Genomic DNA, 19211 nt, shown 5'->3' on the forward strand with positions numbered 1-19211 from the left:
GCCTATCCGTGTTCTGCTTGATTGCCATAAAAGCCACATAAATGCTCCAGTGCTGGTTTGGGCAAAGAAAAATAATATTATTATATTCATCTTACCGGCTCACACAAGCCATGTCATTCAACCCCTTGATGTGAGTTGTTTTGGACCAGTTCAAAAAATCTCCGTAAGTCACAGATTCATCAGGGAAAATCAATCTACAAGAATCACAAGATACAATGTTGATTCTCTTGGATCTGTTGCATATGTAGCAGCATTGTCTGTCGACAATCTTCGATCTGCCTTCAGAAAATCGGGTTTTTTTCCTGTTGACGATTCAGCTGTTAGCAAGGACCAATTTACTCCTTCGCTACCATATGTTGCTGAACCATCTGTTCCTGAAATAAAAAAAACACGCATGATAGAAATACTGATGTTTTCTTTTACGAAGCGGAAGTTGTCATTAACAAAAAAAGAAGAATTTAACAATGGAAAGAAAAGAAAACAGCATTCATGAATTTACATCTGGCAAAGACATAACAGATCCTTTAGTTGAACAAAAACTGAAAGAAAGAGCTGAAACAACAAATGAACAGAACAACAAGCAACACACTGAACAATCGAACAAACATTCGAAGCTGAAGGCTAGAAAAACAACAGTTTTACAAACGAGAAACAAACAACTAGATAAGAACCAATAAAAAACCACACTTACACAGAGCCTTGACCCTCCCATCTAAATACTGATGTTGAATCGTCTGAGGATGAAGATGATGATGAAACTTGCTGCGTATGCAGCCGCTTTCAGCCGAAAGAACTTGCAAACTGTGTATCCTTGATATTTGTGAAGTGGGCCAAGTGTGACTTCGATAACTGTTTCCACTGGGTGCACTTGCAGTTTTGCACTGCCACAAATGTTGTCAGAAGAAATTACGTGTTTTATTGTCCTTGCCACAATATTCCAAAGGAAAACACTTGTTTTTGTGTTCAAAGCTAAATGCTTTTTGAATTGTGTTAATGCTCATGTTTCAATAATAAATATTCAGGTTCATGTTTGTTTTTATTCACTGGAGTAGTTTTTATGAACTGTCCGGTAATAGGTCATGTTTACATCGGCCGCCATTTTGTTTTGTCTGTTAGAGGTGACAATAACCAGGAAATCATTGTTATGAATTATTGAAGGATATTTGCTGAAAAACTTTACAGTTCATTTATTTAATGATTGAACTGTTAGTCATTTGTTAACACAATTTGTTTTTGTTATTTTGAGTGTTTTTCAATTTTATTAACGTAATTATTTAGGTGTCTGATAACTGGTTCGTCCACCATAATACATTGACCAGGATACTCCTGGTTTGGAAATAATATGAAAAATATTCATGCTAATGCACGTTCGGGATCTGCGGGTGCTTTTTTCTTATTAAAGATGAGTCGCTTAACAGTTTTGATATAAGTATTCCTCATGAGAGTTATAATGGTATTTTATGCTTAAAATTTGTAAGTAAAATTTCAATTGATAAGTTGTATGACTGTGTATGCTACTTGCCACCGATTAATTCGTCTAGACAGACTGATGTTCACGATTTGTATGATAAGCTTTTAGCTGGTATCTATATGTTCCAGACATAATGTTTGCTATTCATTAGTGGTGATTTAAATAGTCGTATTGGTGATAACTTTGATTTTATTGTTGGAGAAGTTAACTTACCAGAAATAAATATTGTTGATTATAAGTCAAATATGTATGGTGATTGTCTTATTGATTTCTTATTTACAGTAACATCTGTGTCGTAAATGGTAGAAATAGTGATAACAATGATTTGACATCGGTTTCTACAAAAGGATGTTCTGTAGTGGACTATTGATTGGTTGAACACTAGTATTTTCATAAATTTTCTAATGTCACAGTCAAAAGGTCCAGCAAGCTTATTGCAGTAATAAATACTATGAATGATTTATCGGTCGTGTCTATTGCAGATCACTCGGTATTATCGTGGACTGAGCAGTTGGGGAGTTTGTGTGAAAGCTCTGTAGAACTTTCGTCCAGAAATGAAGAGAACACTATTACTTATAATAAATTTTATTTAAAATGTCTTCCTGAAAATTGTATGCGTTCAGATGATATTGTAAATAGTATTCACCAGTGTATTTTTAAACTAGAACATAGTTAACAAGAAATAAACGAGGTAGATACTGCATATGCAGATATTTGTCATAATATTAGGCAAGAAATGTATTGTAAAATTCCATTTAAGTCTATTACTGTTGATGGTAGAACATCTAATAAAAAAAGAAAAATATTGAAGCCTTGTTTGAATAATAACTTATCTTGCCTTTGGAATACCGTTTGTGAAGCTGAACGTAATTGGCTGAAATGTAATGGTCGTGCTGAAAAATCAGTACTGAAGTCTCGGTTCATTTCTGAACGTAAGAGTGTTGATAAAGCCGCAGAACAAAGCAAGCGTCAATACTGTCAAATTGCAAAAATAATCAGACTTAATTCTGGAAAACCATTGGCAGGGTAGGGGTCTCACACTCAAGGAGTAAGCGCATACAGATGGATTTTAAGACAGAAAATGGTGTATCAAATATCACTATTGTTCTTGAAAAATGGAATAATGACTTCAGCCATCTGTTAAATAGACCTTATGATGCGAGTAGCACATATATTGACAATGTTTTACATAATGGTAATCATTTGAGTGGTTATACAGAGATTTTAATTAATAATATATATGTTGAAGAAGTTTTTAAAGCTGTCAATCAGGCTAAAAATGGTAAAGCCTGGGGTTGTGATAATGTACCTATGAATATATAGAAAAATGACTGTTCTGTATCGTCTCTTCATATTTTGCATAATATATGTTTTTCAAAGGTCATTATTGCGTCAGAATGGAGTAAGATAATATTATTTAAGACCCATTCCAAAATCAAGTACTGTTGATACGAGAGATTCGATGTCATATAGGGTTTATCGTTGTATTTCACCATGTATAAGATATATTGTACAATATTAAATGACCTTTTTTTCAAAATGGACAGAATCAACTCATATACTCTACAACAAGCAAAATGGCTTTAGAAAAGGCCGCAGTACCATTCAACATGTGTCGTCTTTTACTAATATTATTGAAACTAGAAAGAAACATAAGTTAGCAACATTTTGTGCTTTCATAGATGTTTGTAAGGCATTTTTATTTACATATCACTTTTGTGGACCTAATTAAATATTTAAGATGTTCAGGGTAATATGTAGCACGCAATACAGTCATTGTATACTTAAGTCTCGTCTTGTGTAAGAATAAATGGTCTTACAACGGAATGGTTCGATGTAAAACTCATACAGGGCTGTTCGCTGTCCCCTTTACTGTTTAATCTGTTCATAAATGATCTAGTAGATGAAATTAAAGCGGTTGGAAAAGAAATTGGCAGATATAATAATACGATCTCCATATTACTATATGCAGATTATATTGTACTTATTGTTGAATCTGAAAGTTATCTTCAACTTCTTTTAAATATGTTAGCAAACTTGTGTACATCAAACTCAATGAAAGTCAACCCTACGAAAAGCAACATTGCTCATTTTAGGCCTCAGTCGGTATATAGAACTTCATTTGATTTTACATGTGGTGAGCATAGTCTTAAAATAATTGAACAGTATACCTACCTGGGTTTGTGTCTTTATTAGTTTCTTGATTATAATAAGATTGCTAAGTGTATAGCTAAGAGTGCAGGTAGAGCTATTGGGTTATTACTTGCCAAATCTAAATCATTGGGATCCATGACAAATGATGTTTTTGTTAAGCTGTACGATTCAATGGTTTGGCCAGTCATATCTTATGGTGCTTCTAGTTGGGGTAACAGGTCATTTTCCTGCATAAATGCCATACAGAATATGGCAACGCGTCACTATCTTGGGGTAGGACGGGATACACCTACGGCAGCTCTATATGGAAAGTTAGCATGACAACCACTACATGTAAAACAGTGGAGATCTGTATGCCGACAGTGGCAGAGATTTATTAGAATGGATGTTAATAGAGTAAACTATAAGGTATTTTCTGCATGTTCAATGAAATATAACACTGGATGCAAGAATGCATGTTTAATAGATATATGGCAAAGTTAGATTTAGTAGAATATGCACGTAACTGTGTAACAGTATCGTCAAAGTCATTTTGTGAAAAAGTTGTTCTTAAATCTATGTCAATGTATGTGGATGATCATAAGTCTGGACTAGATAAATTCAGAATTGGAGTAGCACCAATAAAGCTTGAAACTGGTAGATATGAACATATTTATGTTGACAGAAGAATGTGTCAAACATGTAAAACTGTGGTTAAATGTAAAAAAACATGTATTACTATCATGCAATGCATATGAACATATTATATCTCTATTGGTGGAGAAAGCAAGTAGTCATATGCCAGAATTTGTGAATCTTTGTGATGAGGAAAAGCTTATATATAATCCCTCCAACAATGACATCGTAAAACTAACAGCCAAAAACTGTTACAATGTTCTTCAACTTTTCTATAATATTCTGTATAAATAGCAACTGCATACCTTAGCATTTCATATAGTGTGCTATAATGAAAATTAATGTTCTAGGTGGGACACGAGTACACACCTTTCAAGTTGACTCAGACACTCTTAAATTTAAAGTTTTTAGTGTATCATTCAATTCCCTGTTTAAAATTTGGTTATACTATCAATTATACTTATGTACTGAGTCGTCATTCAGATAGTATTAATAAAATGGTGTGTTTGTCATTTCCGACATAGAATAAAAACTGTTTTAATACATAATAATTGTATTGTATAAATGACTTAACATTTCCTATTATATTTGATAATTAAGGCCAGCATTTTATTTATTATCTGTTTTACGGGAGCGACCGACCCTATTTTTTGACAAATACAAATAAAAATAAAAGTCCCTTTCGTTTTTTTATTTACATTTCACCCGCCGACCTAGTATTTTATCCAAAACTAGAAAAAACTGCGCATATTGCCGAAAGTGTTGTTCAAAATTTGTTTATAATACGGGTTGTTTCGTTGTGCCAATTCGACTTGTAAAGCGTCAGTGATTTTCATTGGCTATTGCAGCCAATACCACACGCTAAAAGCCAATCGGTGAGTACTTAAAGGGATCTTTTCACGCTTTGGTAAATTGACAAAATTGAAAAAAGTTGTTTCAGATTCGCACATTTTCGTTTCAGTTATGATATTTGTGAGGAAACAGTAATACTGAACATTTACCATGGTCTAATATAGCCATTATATGCATCTTTTGACGATTTTAAAACCTAAAAATTATAAAGCGTTGCAACGCGAAACGATTGAATAATTTGGAGAGTTCTGTTTTTGTCGTTAAATTTTGTGAAACTACGAAGATTGCTTATATAACGTATAAAATACGTCAAATATGTGTACTCGGCGGAATAGCTCAGTAGGCTAAAGCGTTTTTACTTCAGGACTCTGGCAGGACTCCAGGCGTCACTGGTTCGAAACCTGCTCCGGGCAATGTTCTTTTCCTTTTTTAAATTTTATTCTTGATTTTTTACTGGAGCTTTTACGATCCAATGTTTACATTTATCAATATAAAGCATTTAATGAATAAGTTAAAAAATGCCAAAATCTGTGAAAAGGCCCCTTTAACAAATGATTTTCATATTGCATTTCCGAAATGGCGGACATTAACATCAACGAGACAAATTTAGCATATTTTAAAATCAAATTAATTAAAAACGGAGCAGAAACAATTTCAATTAGAAAAGATAATCTTCAGAACACCCTTGTTGACATCATGCCCATATTATGTGATACGAAATTCAAAATAATAATGAGTTTTTGCAGATGATGCAGAGGTGTCACCATCGATAACTTTCGATGTGTTAAAATGTTTTGGGTAGGTTTAATAAATATGCGTATTTATTAAAATGCATATCCTGTAATATTTTTAAAGATAAAAATCAACATCCCAAAAATGTCCAAGAAGTACTACTTTACGTTTCTTTATAATGAACATGAGGACTGAACCACAGGTACTTGCATCAATAATCCCATTCCCCACCCACCAATATATATTCTTTATTTACAAAAAAATGTATACAACACAGCTTCTGAGGAAAATTACATTGGGTCCCGATGTTCGTATGTCCGTCAAAGTAACAAGAAAGTTTTATTTATTTTTCTTGACATTATGTTTCAAAAATGAGTTATTATTGAGCCGAAATATGATGTTCTATCAACTGTAAATAATGTGTTCATACTGCAAGATTTGTACTGCAGAGAATGCAAATACATTTATCACACCTCATGCTCTGTTGATAAATGTGCTCAGGGCCCTCGTTTGGCCGTTTTTAGGGCCGAATTTCGGCCCCATTCCGACCTTAAAATAGTATACTTTTTTCCCCTTTTTCACCTAAAAATTCCGCCCTCCAAAACAAAAAAAAATATTTATTTTTTACTTTTATACCTATGTTGCCAGCTGGTTTCTTGCTATAAACCTTTAATTTAATATATATTTATGTAAATTACATTAAAATAGAGCAATATTAAGTGTTGAATGATTGGTGAAAAGATCTTGTAAAATTCCCCTTTTCGCCAAAAACGACGTTAAATTCCCCCCTTTAAAGGCCCCGGCCCCAATCCCCCAAAGTGTAGCAAGGGCCCTGGTGCTCAATCGTCTCTATGTATTTGTTCCAAGGGTTATTATTATCTTCACAATTATATAGCTCTCTCTGTTTATTATATATCCAAAACATGTTATTGCTGTTTCTCCTTAAAATAATACAGACAACACATTTCAATAAATTTTCATTTGAACTGTAAATAAGTGAGGAACAAAATAATATGTGCAAAAGTTTACACCATATTATTTTGACAATACTGTGTGTCTTTTACGAAATTTTAAAAATAAAATACTATTTTAAAATATACAATTACATAGTTCAAAAGTTGTGTTCTATATATAATTAATCTTGCTAGTAAGTTATATACAGTCAGCAGAGTGATTCTACTAGAACAATTTCAAACCTTGCTACATGTCGTATTTAATTCTTTATACGGCTTTCACTTAAAAAAATGTTCAATGCAATAAATCTAGGTGTCTAGGTATATTGTGTCTGTTGCCTCAATATTTTGTTGGGGCTAATGTGAAGCCAATGGACACGATACCAAACCTACTAAGATAACCGCCATACAAAGTCACATACAAAATAATTATCACCTAATCCATGCGTTTTGAGAGAATAATGGTGTTTAACTCTTATATAAGTAAATATTAAGCATGTAAAACAAGGACGGGTTATTCTTAACTCCAAATGTATGATTTGATCACACCTAGAAGAAGAAAACACTAACATGTTACACACCAAATATTGAATCCCTGACCCTTGCGGTGTCTGTGTTGTAAGGGATTATCAAAGACATTAATCTATATAAATCAGTTGACCCCTGAAGCGCAAACAGTTTTGACCACGGAGACATGGTTTGAGGAAACTTAGCAAAGAACCACTATATGGTTGGCATGCAACGCAACAAATCAAAGGGCCTTGCGGTTTCAGAGAATGATTATATTATTTATATTTATAAGCAAAAGAGTAACCCCTAGGGAGGGCAAATTTTCTGCATGATTTGAACAAACTTCAAAGAGAACCTCATAACGATGTTACACACCAACTATTGTAGTCATGCCTCTTGTGTTCACTTTACATATATAAACACTATAACTCTCTCTGAATATAAAATGAAATGCAGCACATGTTTTTATAAGTCTATAACTCATGGTTTCTTAAATAAAATATTCACATTTTATGTACTTGAGCTTTCATTACACAAAGTTTGGATCAAGATCAATTCAAGCGCAGTCTGATCAGGATCCAAAGAGTTCGCTTAACATCTTTAGAAGTACTGACTGAATGACAATTATGTTGAATAGTTTGAATCCTGATCAGACTGCTCTTTTTGGAGCCAAAATGGTCGCAATAGCCCTTAGGTCCAATTTTCTGTTATGTGGCTCTTTTTTCACATGATTGATACAAATTATCACGATATAACGTCTGTTGTATATTAAATAGTATTTTTAGTGTCCACCCATGGGAGAATGTTACAAAGTTGGTTGTTATGTAAAGCTTTTAAACAATTTTAAAAGTTTTAAATTCTGTTTTATTTAAGTCAAATGCATGCTATATTTGTTATAAACATACATATGATTTACACTCAACAGAAGTTTAACGATCACTATAATACACTACACACCTGGCGAGGTTAATGGTCTCTATTGAAGCAATATAGTATAATACATGCGAATGGTGCTTTTACATATAAATATATATTAAAATATGTTTACTATTATTATAAAAAGCTTCTACAACAGTGTAATAAGATATATAAAACACTTAAAGGTTAATGCAAGTATACATACGGTTAAATTGACTAAATTTTAAATTTTGGAAAAAAAATCAGTTTAGACAGTTATATTTTTATTTTTTGGTAGACTGCTCACTTTTCATGATTTTATTTTTATTTATCCCCCCCCCTACTCATTTTTTATGCTTTATCCCTGTGTTTGAGTGTCACCACTGACCAGTTCGTTGATGGTCTGACCATAGGCGATATATGATTTTGTAAGACATTTTTTGACTCTGCGCAATAGTGCTTTATTTTCGCTTTCAGTATTTTATGGTTAATTTTTTATGGTAAAAATTAAGGTGAGGTCAGTGGGGGGTAATCAAAATGCTATTATGTAACATAGTCTTTAACTGTTCTGTGCTATATGTGAATGAGTCTCATAACTATATGATTGTACACAGCTGTTTTAATTGATGTCCAGACTTAAGTGGAGACTATATAACTTTATTGTATTTGAAAGAGAGGTTAATCGGTAGTTCATGTAACAGTTTCTGTAATTTGAACTCAGGGGTAAGCTCCCTTTCCTTTCACTATAAGAGTATGATGATTCTTATGTTGATTTGATAGTTTTTTATAACTCGATACTTCCGAGTGGCAGCATTTTATTATTATGCTTATGTTTTATTGTATGTTGTGATTGTATATATGCTGATAAGACTATAATAAACAAATAAGCTAAGACATTACACGAAATTCCGAGCGCTTATTTCCGATGGGACATTTAGATAAAATGGTCCTAAACCGCTTTAAGGCTGTGTATATAATGAAGGTCGTGAGATACACTTCACATACTTGTACCATTCTCTATATACGTATCACACACTTTAAAGTGACCTTTCCACGTTTTGCTTAATATACAAAACTGAAAAACAATTGTTTCAGATTCGCAAATTTTCGTTGCAGTTATGATATTTGCAAGGGAACAGTAATACTGAACATTTACCATGCTCTTAAATATCCACATCTAATATATACATCTTTTGACGTTTCAACAACATGAAAATTATAAAGCTTTACAAACGCGAAACAATTGAATCAGTTAGAAAGTTGTACTGGTATCGTTGTATTTTTGTGACACTACTAGGATTGCTTATATAAAGTATAAAATACACCAATCACTGTACGAGCACGATTGACGAGTGGTTTAAACTTTAAGAGTCGGTGGTTTGACCCCAGTTGAGCATTACCGTTTTCTTTCTTTTAATTTTAGTCGTGTTCACTAATGGAGCTATTTAGTTCTAATGTTTACATTTATCAATTTTTAAAGCTTTAAATGACAAACTTCAATGCATGACACAATCTCTAAAAATGTCCCTTTAAGCTAAATTGTTTCTATTATTCATTTGTTTTGCTGGCGGAATACCTCACAGTGCATTGTATTTTTAACAAGGTTTTCCGAAGGAAGAAACTGGTTATTAGATTGGCGAATGCGGGCGGGCTGGCTGGCTGGCTGGCTGGCGGGCTGGCTGGCGGGCTGGCGGGCTGGCGGAATAAGCTTGTCCGGGCCATAACTATGTCGTTCATTGTCAGATTTTAAAATCATTTGGCACATTTGTTCACCATCATTGGACGGTGTGTCGCGCGAAATAATTACGTCGATATCTCCAAGGTCAAGGTCACACTTTGAGTTCAAAGGTCAAAAATGGCCATAAATGAGCTTGTCCGAGCCATAACTATGTCGTTCATCGTCAGATTTTAAAATCATTTGGCACATTTGTTCACCATCATTGGACGGTGTGTCGCGCGAAATAATTACGTCGATATCTCCAAGGTCAAGGTCACACTTTGAGTTCAAATGTCAAAAATGGCCATAAATGAGCTTCTCCTGGCCATAACTATGTCATTCATTGTGAGATTTTAAAATCATTTGGCACATTTGTTCACCATCATGGGACGGTGTGTCCCACGAAAGAATCACGTCAATATCTCCAATGTCAAGGTCGCCACGACTAAAAATAGATTTAAAAAAAAAAAAACTTACAAAGGGGGTTAATTTTTTTTGGTCATTTCAAAAGTTCAGTTTGAGTTTTCTCCCTTTAACAGATTTTTTTTTTCACAATGAAAACCTGGTTTTGTGACAATTTTGTCCCTTGTGTTTTGAATAGACAACTGCACCAAAAGCTATTCGTTCGTCTGCGTAAACAGTAAGTGAAAATAACTCACAACGCTCGATTTAACATTGTTTACCGAATAAACCACAACGATTTTGAGTTAAGATAAGTGGGAAAAACATTTTAATCGCGTTTGTGAATTGAGATTCTTTAATGACTGTAGACATAAAGAATGACATGCCTGTTGTGCTAATGATGTGTATGCGTGTCAATGTTAATTATGATTATGATGATGGTGATGCTAATGCTGCTGCAGCTGCTGATGCTATTGCTGTTGTTTCTGCCTTTGATGCTGATGAATGTGATGACAATGACGATGAAGAATGGGAATACAATTATAAAATGATAAGCAGGATAAACATTATGCTGTTCTTTTTTGAGGAATATGTTACTTGTGGTGGTGTTGACGTTGACGAAGATTATGCGAACATTACATTTCGATTTATTGTATTTATAGTCAATTCAATATCAATTTCCAGTTCTCAAGCGTATCAAATAGTAATCACAATACATGAAAAAGGCAAAGTGTTGTTTATTAATATGTTAAAAACCGATAACTGAAAAAATATTTCGACTCTTACAATATTGATAGATTGGTAAGCATTTCATGTTATAACTACTTTCATGCGGTATTCATAATCGGGGTTTACGTTTCGTTGTTCGGTGCGTAATGTACCAACGACACATTTTTTTAATTAAATTGTAAAACAATCACTGAAAATGATGTTCAAATTGTTTGTTCACCCTTTCATCAACTGTTCACGACACTATACACTACAGCGAACAATATTCGAAAGTGCCAAACTACGATCCGACGTCACCAACCACACCCGTGACATCATCAGCGGGTACCTCAGAGTTTGTGACGTCACTAGTTACGTCGGAAACTAACGGTAGTGATTTAAACACTAGCGCATCAAACAAATCTTCCGACTTGCACAATTTCACCATCGACAATAAAAGTCGTGCCAAGGGTAGTTAGATCGCTGTGTTAGGATTTTGTTATACCTATCACCCCTCAACCCGACCCCATATTCCAAAATAACAGTTCATAATAGCTTGTAGTGCATACTAATTATTGCGTTATTAATACGTCGCAAAACTGAGAACATACTGCAATTTAATTTATTTCCATAGTGTTTAGTTTTGTGCAATGCTTTATGTGTATGATCAATTAAATGCTGAAAATTTAATCGTACCTATTATGTATTTGTATGATATTACATATGAGAACAACTGAAATGATGCGCACTCAGCGTTCTTTCCAGATAAACCAGTGATGAAAGAGAAAATCCTCATAGCGCTTATCTGTGTGGGAGTTGCCGTGGCAACAGCCTTAGTGGTCGCCATCATTTCCTGCTGCAGAATCAAACGGCATCGCCTTCTTTTGCATTTCGAAGCTAATATTGTCCTTCCGCGCTTTGAAACTGCATATGTTACAGTAAATCTGTGAAACTAGGAACTTCACGAAATTCCTAAACGATTCAGGAGTTTCGTTAAATGACTGTTTCCCTTAGGAACTTCACGAAATGCTTAATTTTCTCAGAAATTTAGCGAAATGACTGAAAATGGTTACACAATTTTACACAGTTTTACTAGAGGCCTCAAAGAGGATTCAGTGAATGTGTGAAATGTCCTTGTTTGATTTTAATGATTCATAATTATATTGATTTCTGTTTAATAGTGTAGTTAGTAGTTAAAATGATGCCATGATTATGCAAAAACATATTGATTATTTATAAAAAAAAATAAGTTTAGGTATGATCTTATATTTAATGACATATGAGCCGCGCCATGTGGAAATGGGCTGTATGCCTTATGCGGCCAGGGTAGCTCCAGACCAGCCTGTGCAATCGCGCAGTCTCGTGAGGAGCTATTCTATCCGCTATAAAGTCACGCAAGGTTTCGTAGTCTCCTTGGAGGTAAGGATAGCCTCTTACCAGACTTCGCGGATGCGCTGTATTGTCAACAGCTAGTCTGGCCGCATGTGGCATAAGACCCCTTTTCGCATGACGCGGGTCATATTGTTTAATCTGTTTATGTAACTTGATAACAATACAAATTGATTTCTTGGACTATTAAAATGTGTTACTTGTGAATACGGAAGACATTTTCTTTTACCAATTTTGAGAGTTATTATAAATTGTAGGTTTGCTTGCGTTCACTTACAAAATTGCTTGCAATACAACTTCATAACTAGAATATGAAAGTTATCTTTCAGGCTCATAATATGAGTTCTTATGTTAATGGAAATTGCTTCAGTTGTTTCATACAAGAAGAATGACATCACTTTTATAGACAGCACACTTAACGAATGTATGACCTCCGTAAATATTGACCGAATTTACAATAAGTCAATTGTCAGGGTACACTTCATTATTGTACAGAAGTTCTAAGTTCTTAAAATGTCCATCTTTTTCAATGTTAACATTAATTAAGTGATATCTATAGATTTTAAATATTCTGTTTGAATTGCAAAACAAAAACAAACGTTTATTGTAGTTAAGTTTCAATCGCATTCATAAAAATAATCAAAATTGAAAATGAGTGTCCAAATACAAAAATATTGCTGACAAGTAAAACATCGCGTTCTCCGCATGGAAAACATGGGCTTTTTTTAATCAATAAACAGGCTTTGTAGTACAATTGAAAAAAGCTCTTTATGTTTGTATAAATGTTTGGTAACGTTAATTAAAGAATTCATAAGTTGAAAAATTGAGTGAAGAATACGCGCACGCAATTTTAAGCGTTATATAAGACGTTTTTCAATAATCGAAAATGTGTTAGTTTGACAGTATGTGATAAACTTATCTCTGGTCTACTTCAAATTGAGCAACTCCTAATAGACGTGGGACCATTTCAATTAAGGGCCTAGATATTATACCGACTGGTGCATTTTTCTATTGCAATAAACAAGCTGTCACAATGGAGTTGTCCACGGGCGTTTTGGCAGATGGAAGGGTTAATGCGCAAAGTGTGCAAACATCATACGATTTAAAACTCACGACATGGATCAAAAAAACGTTGAGATGAAATTCAGAGAAGCTCTATTGAAGAGGTATTCAACACATGACAAACATCTTGTCCCGAAAGATTTTTACTACTAGACAATAGATGACCTGAAAGCCGCATATGAAACTACTTCCACAAAATCACGTCATCAGTACTACATTTTGAAGAAGTACGAAGTAATGCAGTGTGGTGACGTCGACAATCTTATCAAAATGAGACAGTCTCCTACTGATCAACCTGTCTACTATGTAACCATAGAAGATACTTTCGAAGCCAACTGCTTTTACTTCCAACCAGCCACCAACAACTACTACCGTCAACCAGCCACCGCCGACTGCTACTACCACCAACGAGCCACTGCCAACTGCTACTACTACCAACCAGCCACTATCAATGAGACAGTCTCCTACTGATCAACCTGTCTACTATGTAACCATAGAAGATACTTTCGAAGCCAACTGCTTCTACTTCAAACCAGCCACCAACAACTACTACCGTCAACCAGCCACCGCCGACTGCTACTACCACCAACGAGCCACTGCCAACTGCTACTACCATCAACCAGCCACCGCCAACTACTACCAACAACCAGCCAACGTCAGGTACCACTACCAACCAACCACTGCCATCTATCGCTGCTACTACCAACCAGCCACTTCCAACTACTTCACTATTAGATCAACGCCACCAGGCCATCTCAGAATAACGTAAAAGAGCAAGAGAGTCGCAATGATCTCAAGCCGAAAGAATGGTCAAACGATCCTTTGTACAACTAAAGGCATGCGTACGGGGGATAACGTTGCGATTCCGATACCCGTAGTTGATAGAGGCAGAGGTGATCCTAGGAATATTATTGGTGTTATTGTTGGCCGGTATGAAAATGGCATGTACAGAATTGCCGTGAAGTCAGGTGTTTTAAGTACAAGATATTCCAGGAACCAATTTGACCTCTTCTCGCAACGCCTTCTTATCGATTTGGATATATACACATACAAAACTATTACTATTCGTGAAGCTGTCAGGAAGACAGAGACGAGTGGTCAAGGATTCTTTCATTGCGACTGTAGCCTTGGGAAAAGACAGTGCCAGTCTACCGCGTACTAACGTGTAACTCCTCTACTCTTCCACCCGTCACCAATATCTTTTATGAACGTACCATCTACTGCAATGTTTAAGTCGTAAATTAACACATTTTACTTTAGCTTCAATGGGCCAATACTTTCTCATCGTGTGAATTTATTCCGATTTAAAGTGTTCATCATTAAATACTTTATGTACTGTCTATATTTAGTTACAGCACCTGGTCTGTTGCAACACGCAGGCACCTGACAGACGACAGCAACAATTTCGCACTGTTATAAAAACACTTTTTTTTAATGCGCACGCAGGGACTTTAATCAGCAAATATGACCACATGGCTATAGAAAAGCTAAATAATAAATATAGGTGTACTGAAATTAAAGTGCTACCGCGTTTATTCTTGAAAGATTATTGTTTTCGCAAATTACTCGCCATACGCATTCAATTGCTGACCATTTGCTTTAACCTTTTCATAAGTACTATTTTATACAATAAAAACGTGTGAGTATGATGCCCGACATTATCTTTAATGTACTGAATTGATTACCGTTTTATATTACGTTAATGGTTAAACTGTAATTATTTGTTAAACATCTGCGGTAAACGTTTACTTCATTGACCGACGTCAATCAAATATATAAGCCGGCAGTTAACACATTTCTCGTTAGCATTTTCTAAACCGATTGGATGGTAAACATTACTGTTTGGTGACTAGAAAGTAATTTATTGTGACGCATCTGTGCCAGTACATATGAATCTTTAATGTGGCTTTAATATTCAAGTTTATCATGTTATATCTTATTAGTGCATTATACATTACCCCATGGGGCGTTTATGGCGATGACTAATTGAAAAAGGTGCATAGTGCTCTTTTAAAATGTGTGTGCAATTCAAAGGTTTATTAACAGGTCATCGCTGAGTCTTCACGACTACATTTTGTACAGACTTACCCATGTTACCTTTCAGGAGAAAATATTTAATTTTTAGCCAAAGTTGGTCATAATAGTTACCTCGGCTGCCCGGGTATTCGCCAACGAAACAATTTGTATCCAATTAGACCAGTGCACAATTGCCAATATAGAGAATAATAGGTTAGTGTTGATTAAAGATCAGGTTTATCATGCGAGGCTTAGAAAACAAAAAGCACGAGCGAGTGCTTTTTCGTGTTCGTGCCGAGCATGATAAACCTGATCTATAGTCAACACTAACCTATTATTATATTTATCCCACTTTTTTATTCAGTGAACATTTTTATTTTTACAAAATTAGTTTACATGAGTGTTTGTCGTACGTTGATAATGACTGTAGTGTAACCAAGGTTAGTGTTTTACTCAGAATATCGTTCTGTGACAAAGAGTCATGCGTTATTAATTACAATTTTATTCATATTGAATTGCAAATCTAAAAGTTTTATAACATCAATATAACATTTAGTTGTTATATACAAGGAACAACATGTGAAGCCTAACACCACACACAATTCATTTTCGAAATTCAAACTATTAACTCGATCACGAGGTGCAAAGTATTTGCTTCTTTGTTATAATATGTGGTTATTTCGAGACAAAATAACAATGATAACTTGGATTTAAGCCTTGGATATACAAAACAATTTTGAATGTGGAAAGTGGCCCCAAAGAATTGTGAGGCAAAGTTGTTTGAACGAGAGAAAGACATTTGCTAGTGAAGTGACTGGGTGGGGCGAACATCAAGATCAACTTGTTCAACGGTAAACAGTGGTTGTCTAGGCTGCATTTCGGCCATAGTTTCAGTGCATGAAGGCCAACAAGAGGAAGCTGGTGGATTGTTACATTTACTGGACTGAGCAAGAATGTTGGAACACTTTTGCTGCTGTTCAACAGATATGGTGGAATAATTGATTATGGACTGGACTGGACATTTTTGTGCCCTGTTATCGCCATGATTTCAGTGGGTGGAACGTTTGAATTTCGAAGTTTTTGGACCAGGAATTTGCGAACTGATTGGTTCGTTATTCTCTTGTGCTCGGGAAAGCCGGCTTCTTTTGCCATGGCCTTCAGCATCTGACCTAGCTTGTTGATACCCAATTGTTGACGCAAGAACCACTGGGATGCAGTGTCAAATGTGCGTATTGCCAAGTAGAAAGGGTGCTGAGCTGAATAAAAATCACATGGACGCATATTCGAGTACATCTTGTAAATTTACACAGGTCCAGAAGTGCCGAACATCTTGGGAGACACTTTTCTTATGTCAGTAATGTTTTCTCCTGTGCGTGTTTTTGTTTGGCGCTCGTTTAACTCGAGATACTCCATACCATTCGAGTCCACAAGGAGGCGAACGTCTCCCTTCCTAACGAGATACAAGATACAAGCATCTTTATTTTATGTCGGATATGAACAACAATAAAAGACAGAATTTAAGTTGAAGCGGATGTACTTTGTGAAACGGGGTGCAAAATAATGAGAAAAATTGATACATATTGTGTGTGTTTGTGTGTTAAAAAGGTTTCTTACTGCAAATTGTATTGCTCTGTGGTTCCTCGCAAACCGAAATGAAGGCAGTTGTTCAATCAGATAGCATTTTTAACAAGGCCTTCGAAGAATCGGTGCCAAGGATTCCCTTCTCCCAGAGCAGATCGATGTCGGTAGCACTCAGCGGATGGGCCTCCCTAGGACGGTTTCCCTGAACCTAAATTGGTGATTTATATTTCTTATACTGTTTCATTTAACTGTTCGACTATATTTTTTAATTCAAATTTATTTTTTTAGTATTCTATCTTTCGTAGGCTTACATTATTATTGTTTAATGTGACTTTTGACCTTTATTTATTAATTGTAACTTTATGTCGCCAGCGTAATAGTTTCGTACAGACTACACTTGGGATTTGTTTCCATGTTTGTCAAAATTATACGTTTTATGTTCAAAATGTTATTTTGACAATTTCTTTTAGTTATAACCGTTCATCTTAATTTTACTTGTTTCTTAAAACTTTTTTTCTTTGCATTGTACGTGTCACTTGTGAGTGCAAATTGGGCTCCTGTCCCTGCCATGACTGAACATCCATAGTGATGTCGTTTCAGGTACCTGTCAAAACTAGCGATGATGCCACGGAGGGAGCTTGGTTCGAAATCTATGCCATTTGACTTTTTAAGAGACAACAGGAAAGTGGCCAAATACTTATCAAGAAGAGTTGGTTCCATGTGGCGAATTTCGTTTGATTCAGCTTTTGACATTAGAAACTTTTTTAATTTGTTTATGTCATACAAGGTCTTCGCTAGAGTCTTTTTATTTTTATTTTGGACAATGAAATAACCGACATCAGTGAGGTTAACATCTAAGAACTCTTTATTGTCAGGCATGTCTGGAATATGATTAAAAGTTGGGGGAATGGCATTGCTACTGGATGGTGCATCCGAACCAAAGTTACTACTAGGGCTGGTTTCATTATCAGTTGTCAATTCAATCTCATTTGAAAACAAAATAGATGGATCAAACACATATTGTTCCTGGAACTGGCTTAGTGTTAATTCCATTGTTTCAGTTGCTTGTTTCTCATTTTCATCATTTAATTCATCCCAAATTAATGAGAAATTGGGTTTGTTAAATTCGTCAGACATTTTGAGGTGTTACAATTTCGCAGACGATTGTTTTCTATGGTTAAAGGGGAGCAACTCGAACTGACTCCGTCAAAGGGGAGCAACAACAACAGAACCTATTTGCAACATAGTGTTAAATTTACCTAATACTAGAATTTTAATTACAATATATGACAACAAACACGTTTTTTACTACTTTTATTTGTTTAAAGGTCATTAAAAATGACAAACATTTGAGATTGTTTTTATTATTGATGCACTTGGCAAATACAGGTGACAAGGTGCGTGGGAAAAAAGTAGTTCCGGTTCGGCAGTTGATTACGTCATTTCGTGCCGTTGATTATAGCCGTGCCGTTGATTATAGCCAAAATTTAATAAAGAGGCTTTAATCAACCGAATTCGCTGTAAAAGTGGTATACAAATTATTTACTCCGGTGTGTTTGTTAATTATGCTCATTATATTACATAGTTTCGTCTACTTCTTTTTTCCCATTCAACTTTTCTCTTCGATACATTGGATGATAAATCAACAGCATCCGGAGCGTTCATATAAAGCCATTTCCTCGCAGTCATGAGTTCTAATTTAATTTATTGGTTGAGAAAAATACGCAGATCAACATACCACTTCAAGATTATAACAGTAGTAAAACGTTATTTGCACAAAAACAATGAGTACATACGCAACCTAATGTGACCTACCATGCATAAATAAACATATGGAACATGCTCTGTGAAAAAGGGGGTTAATGCATGTGCATAAAGTTTCTTCCCAGATTAACATGTGCAGTCCGCAAAGGCTAATCATGGACGAAACTTTCCGCTTTATGAAAGTTTTCGATTACTAAAAGTCTCTTCTTAGCAAAAATCCGTTTTAGGCGGATTGCACATGCTAATCTGGGACGACACTTTACGCACATGCATTAAACCCATTTTTCACAGAGCTCGGCCCATATATATGCTATATACATAGCTGAATAACTTGTATATCAATCCATTAAAACAATTAAGATTGTACGCACGTGGAGTGATGTCACTC

The sequence above is a fragment of the Dreissena polymorpha genome, chromosome 15, assembly GCF_020536995.1.
Source record: "Dreissena polymorpha isolate Duluth1 chromosome 15, UMN_Dpol_1.0, whole genome shotgun sequence".
Classification (NCBI taxonomy): Eukaryota; Metazoa; Mollusca; class Bivalvia; order Myida; family Dreissenidae; genus Dreissena; species Dreissena polymorpha.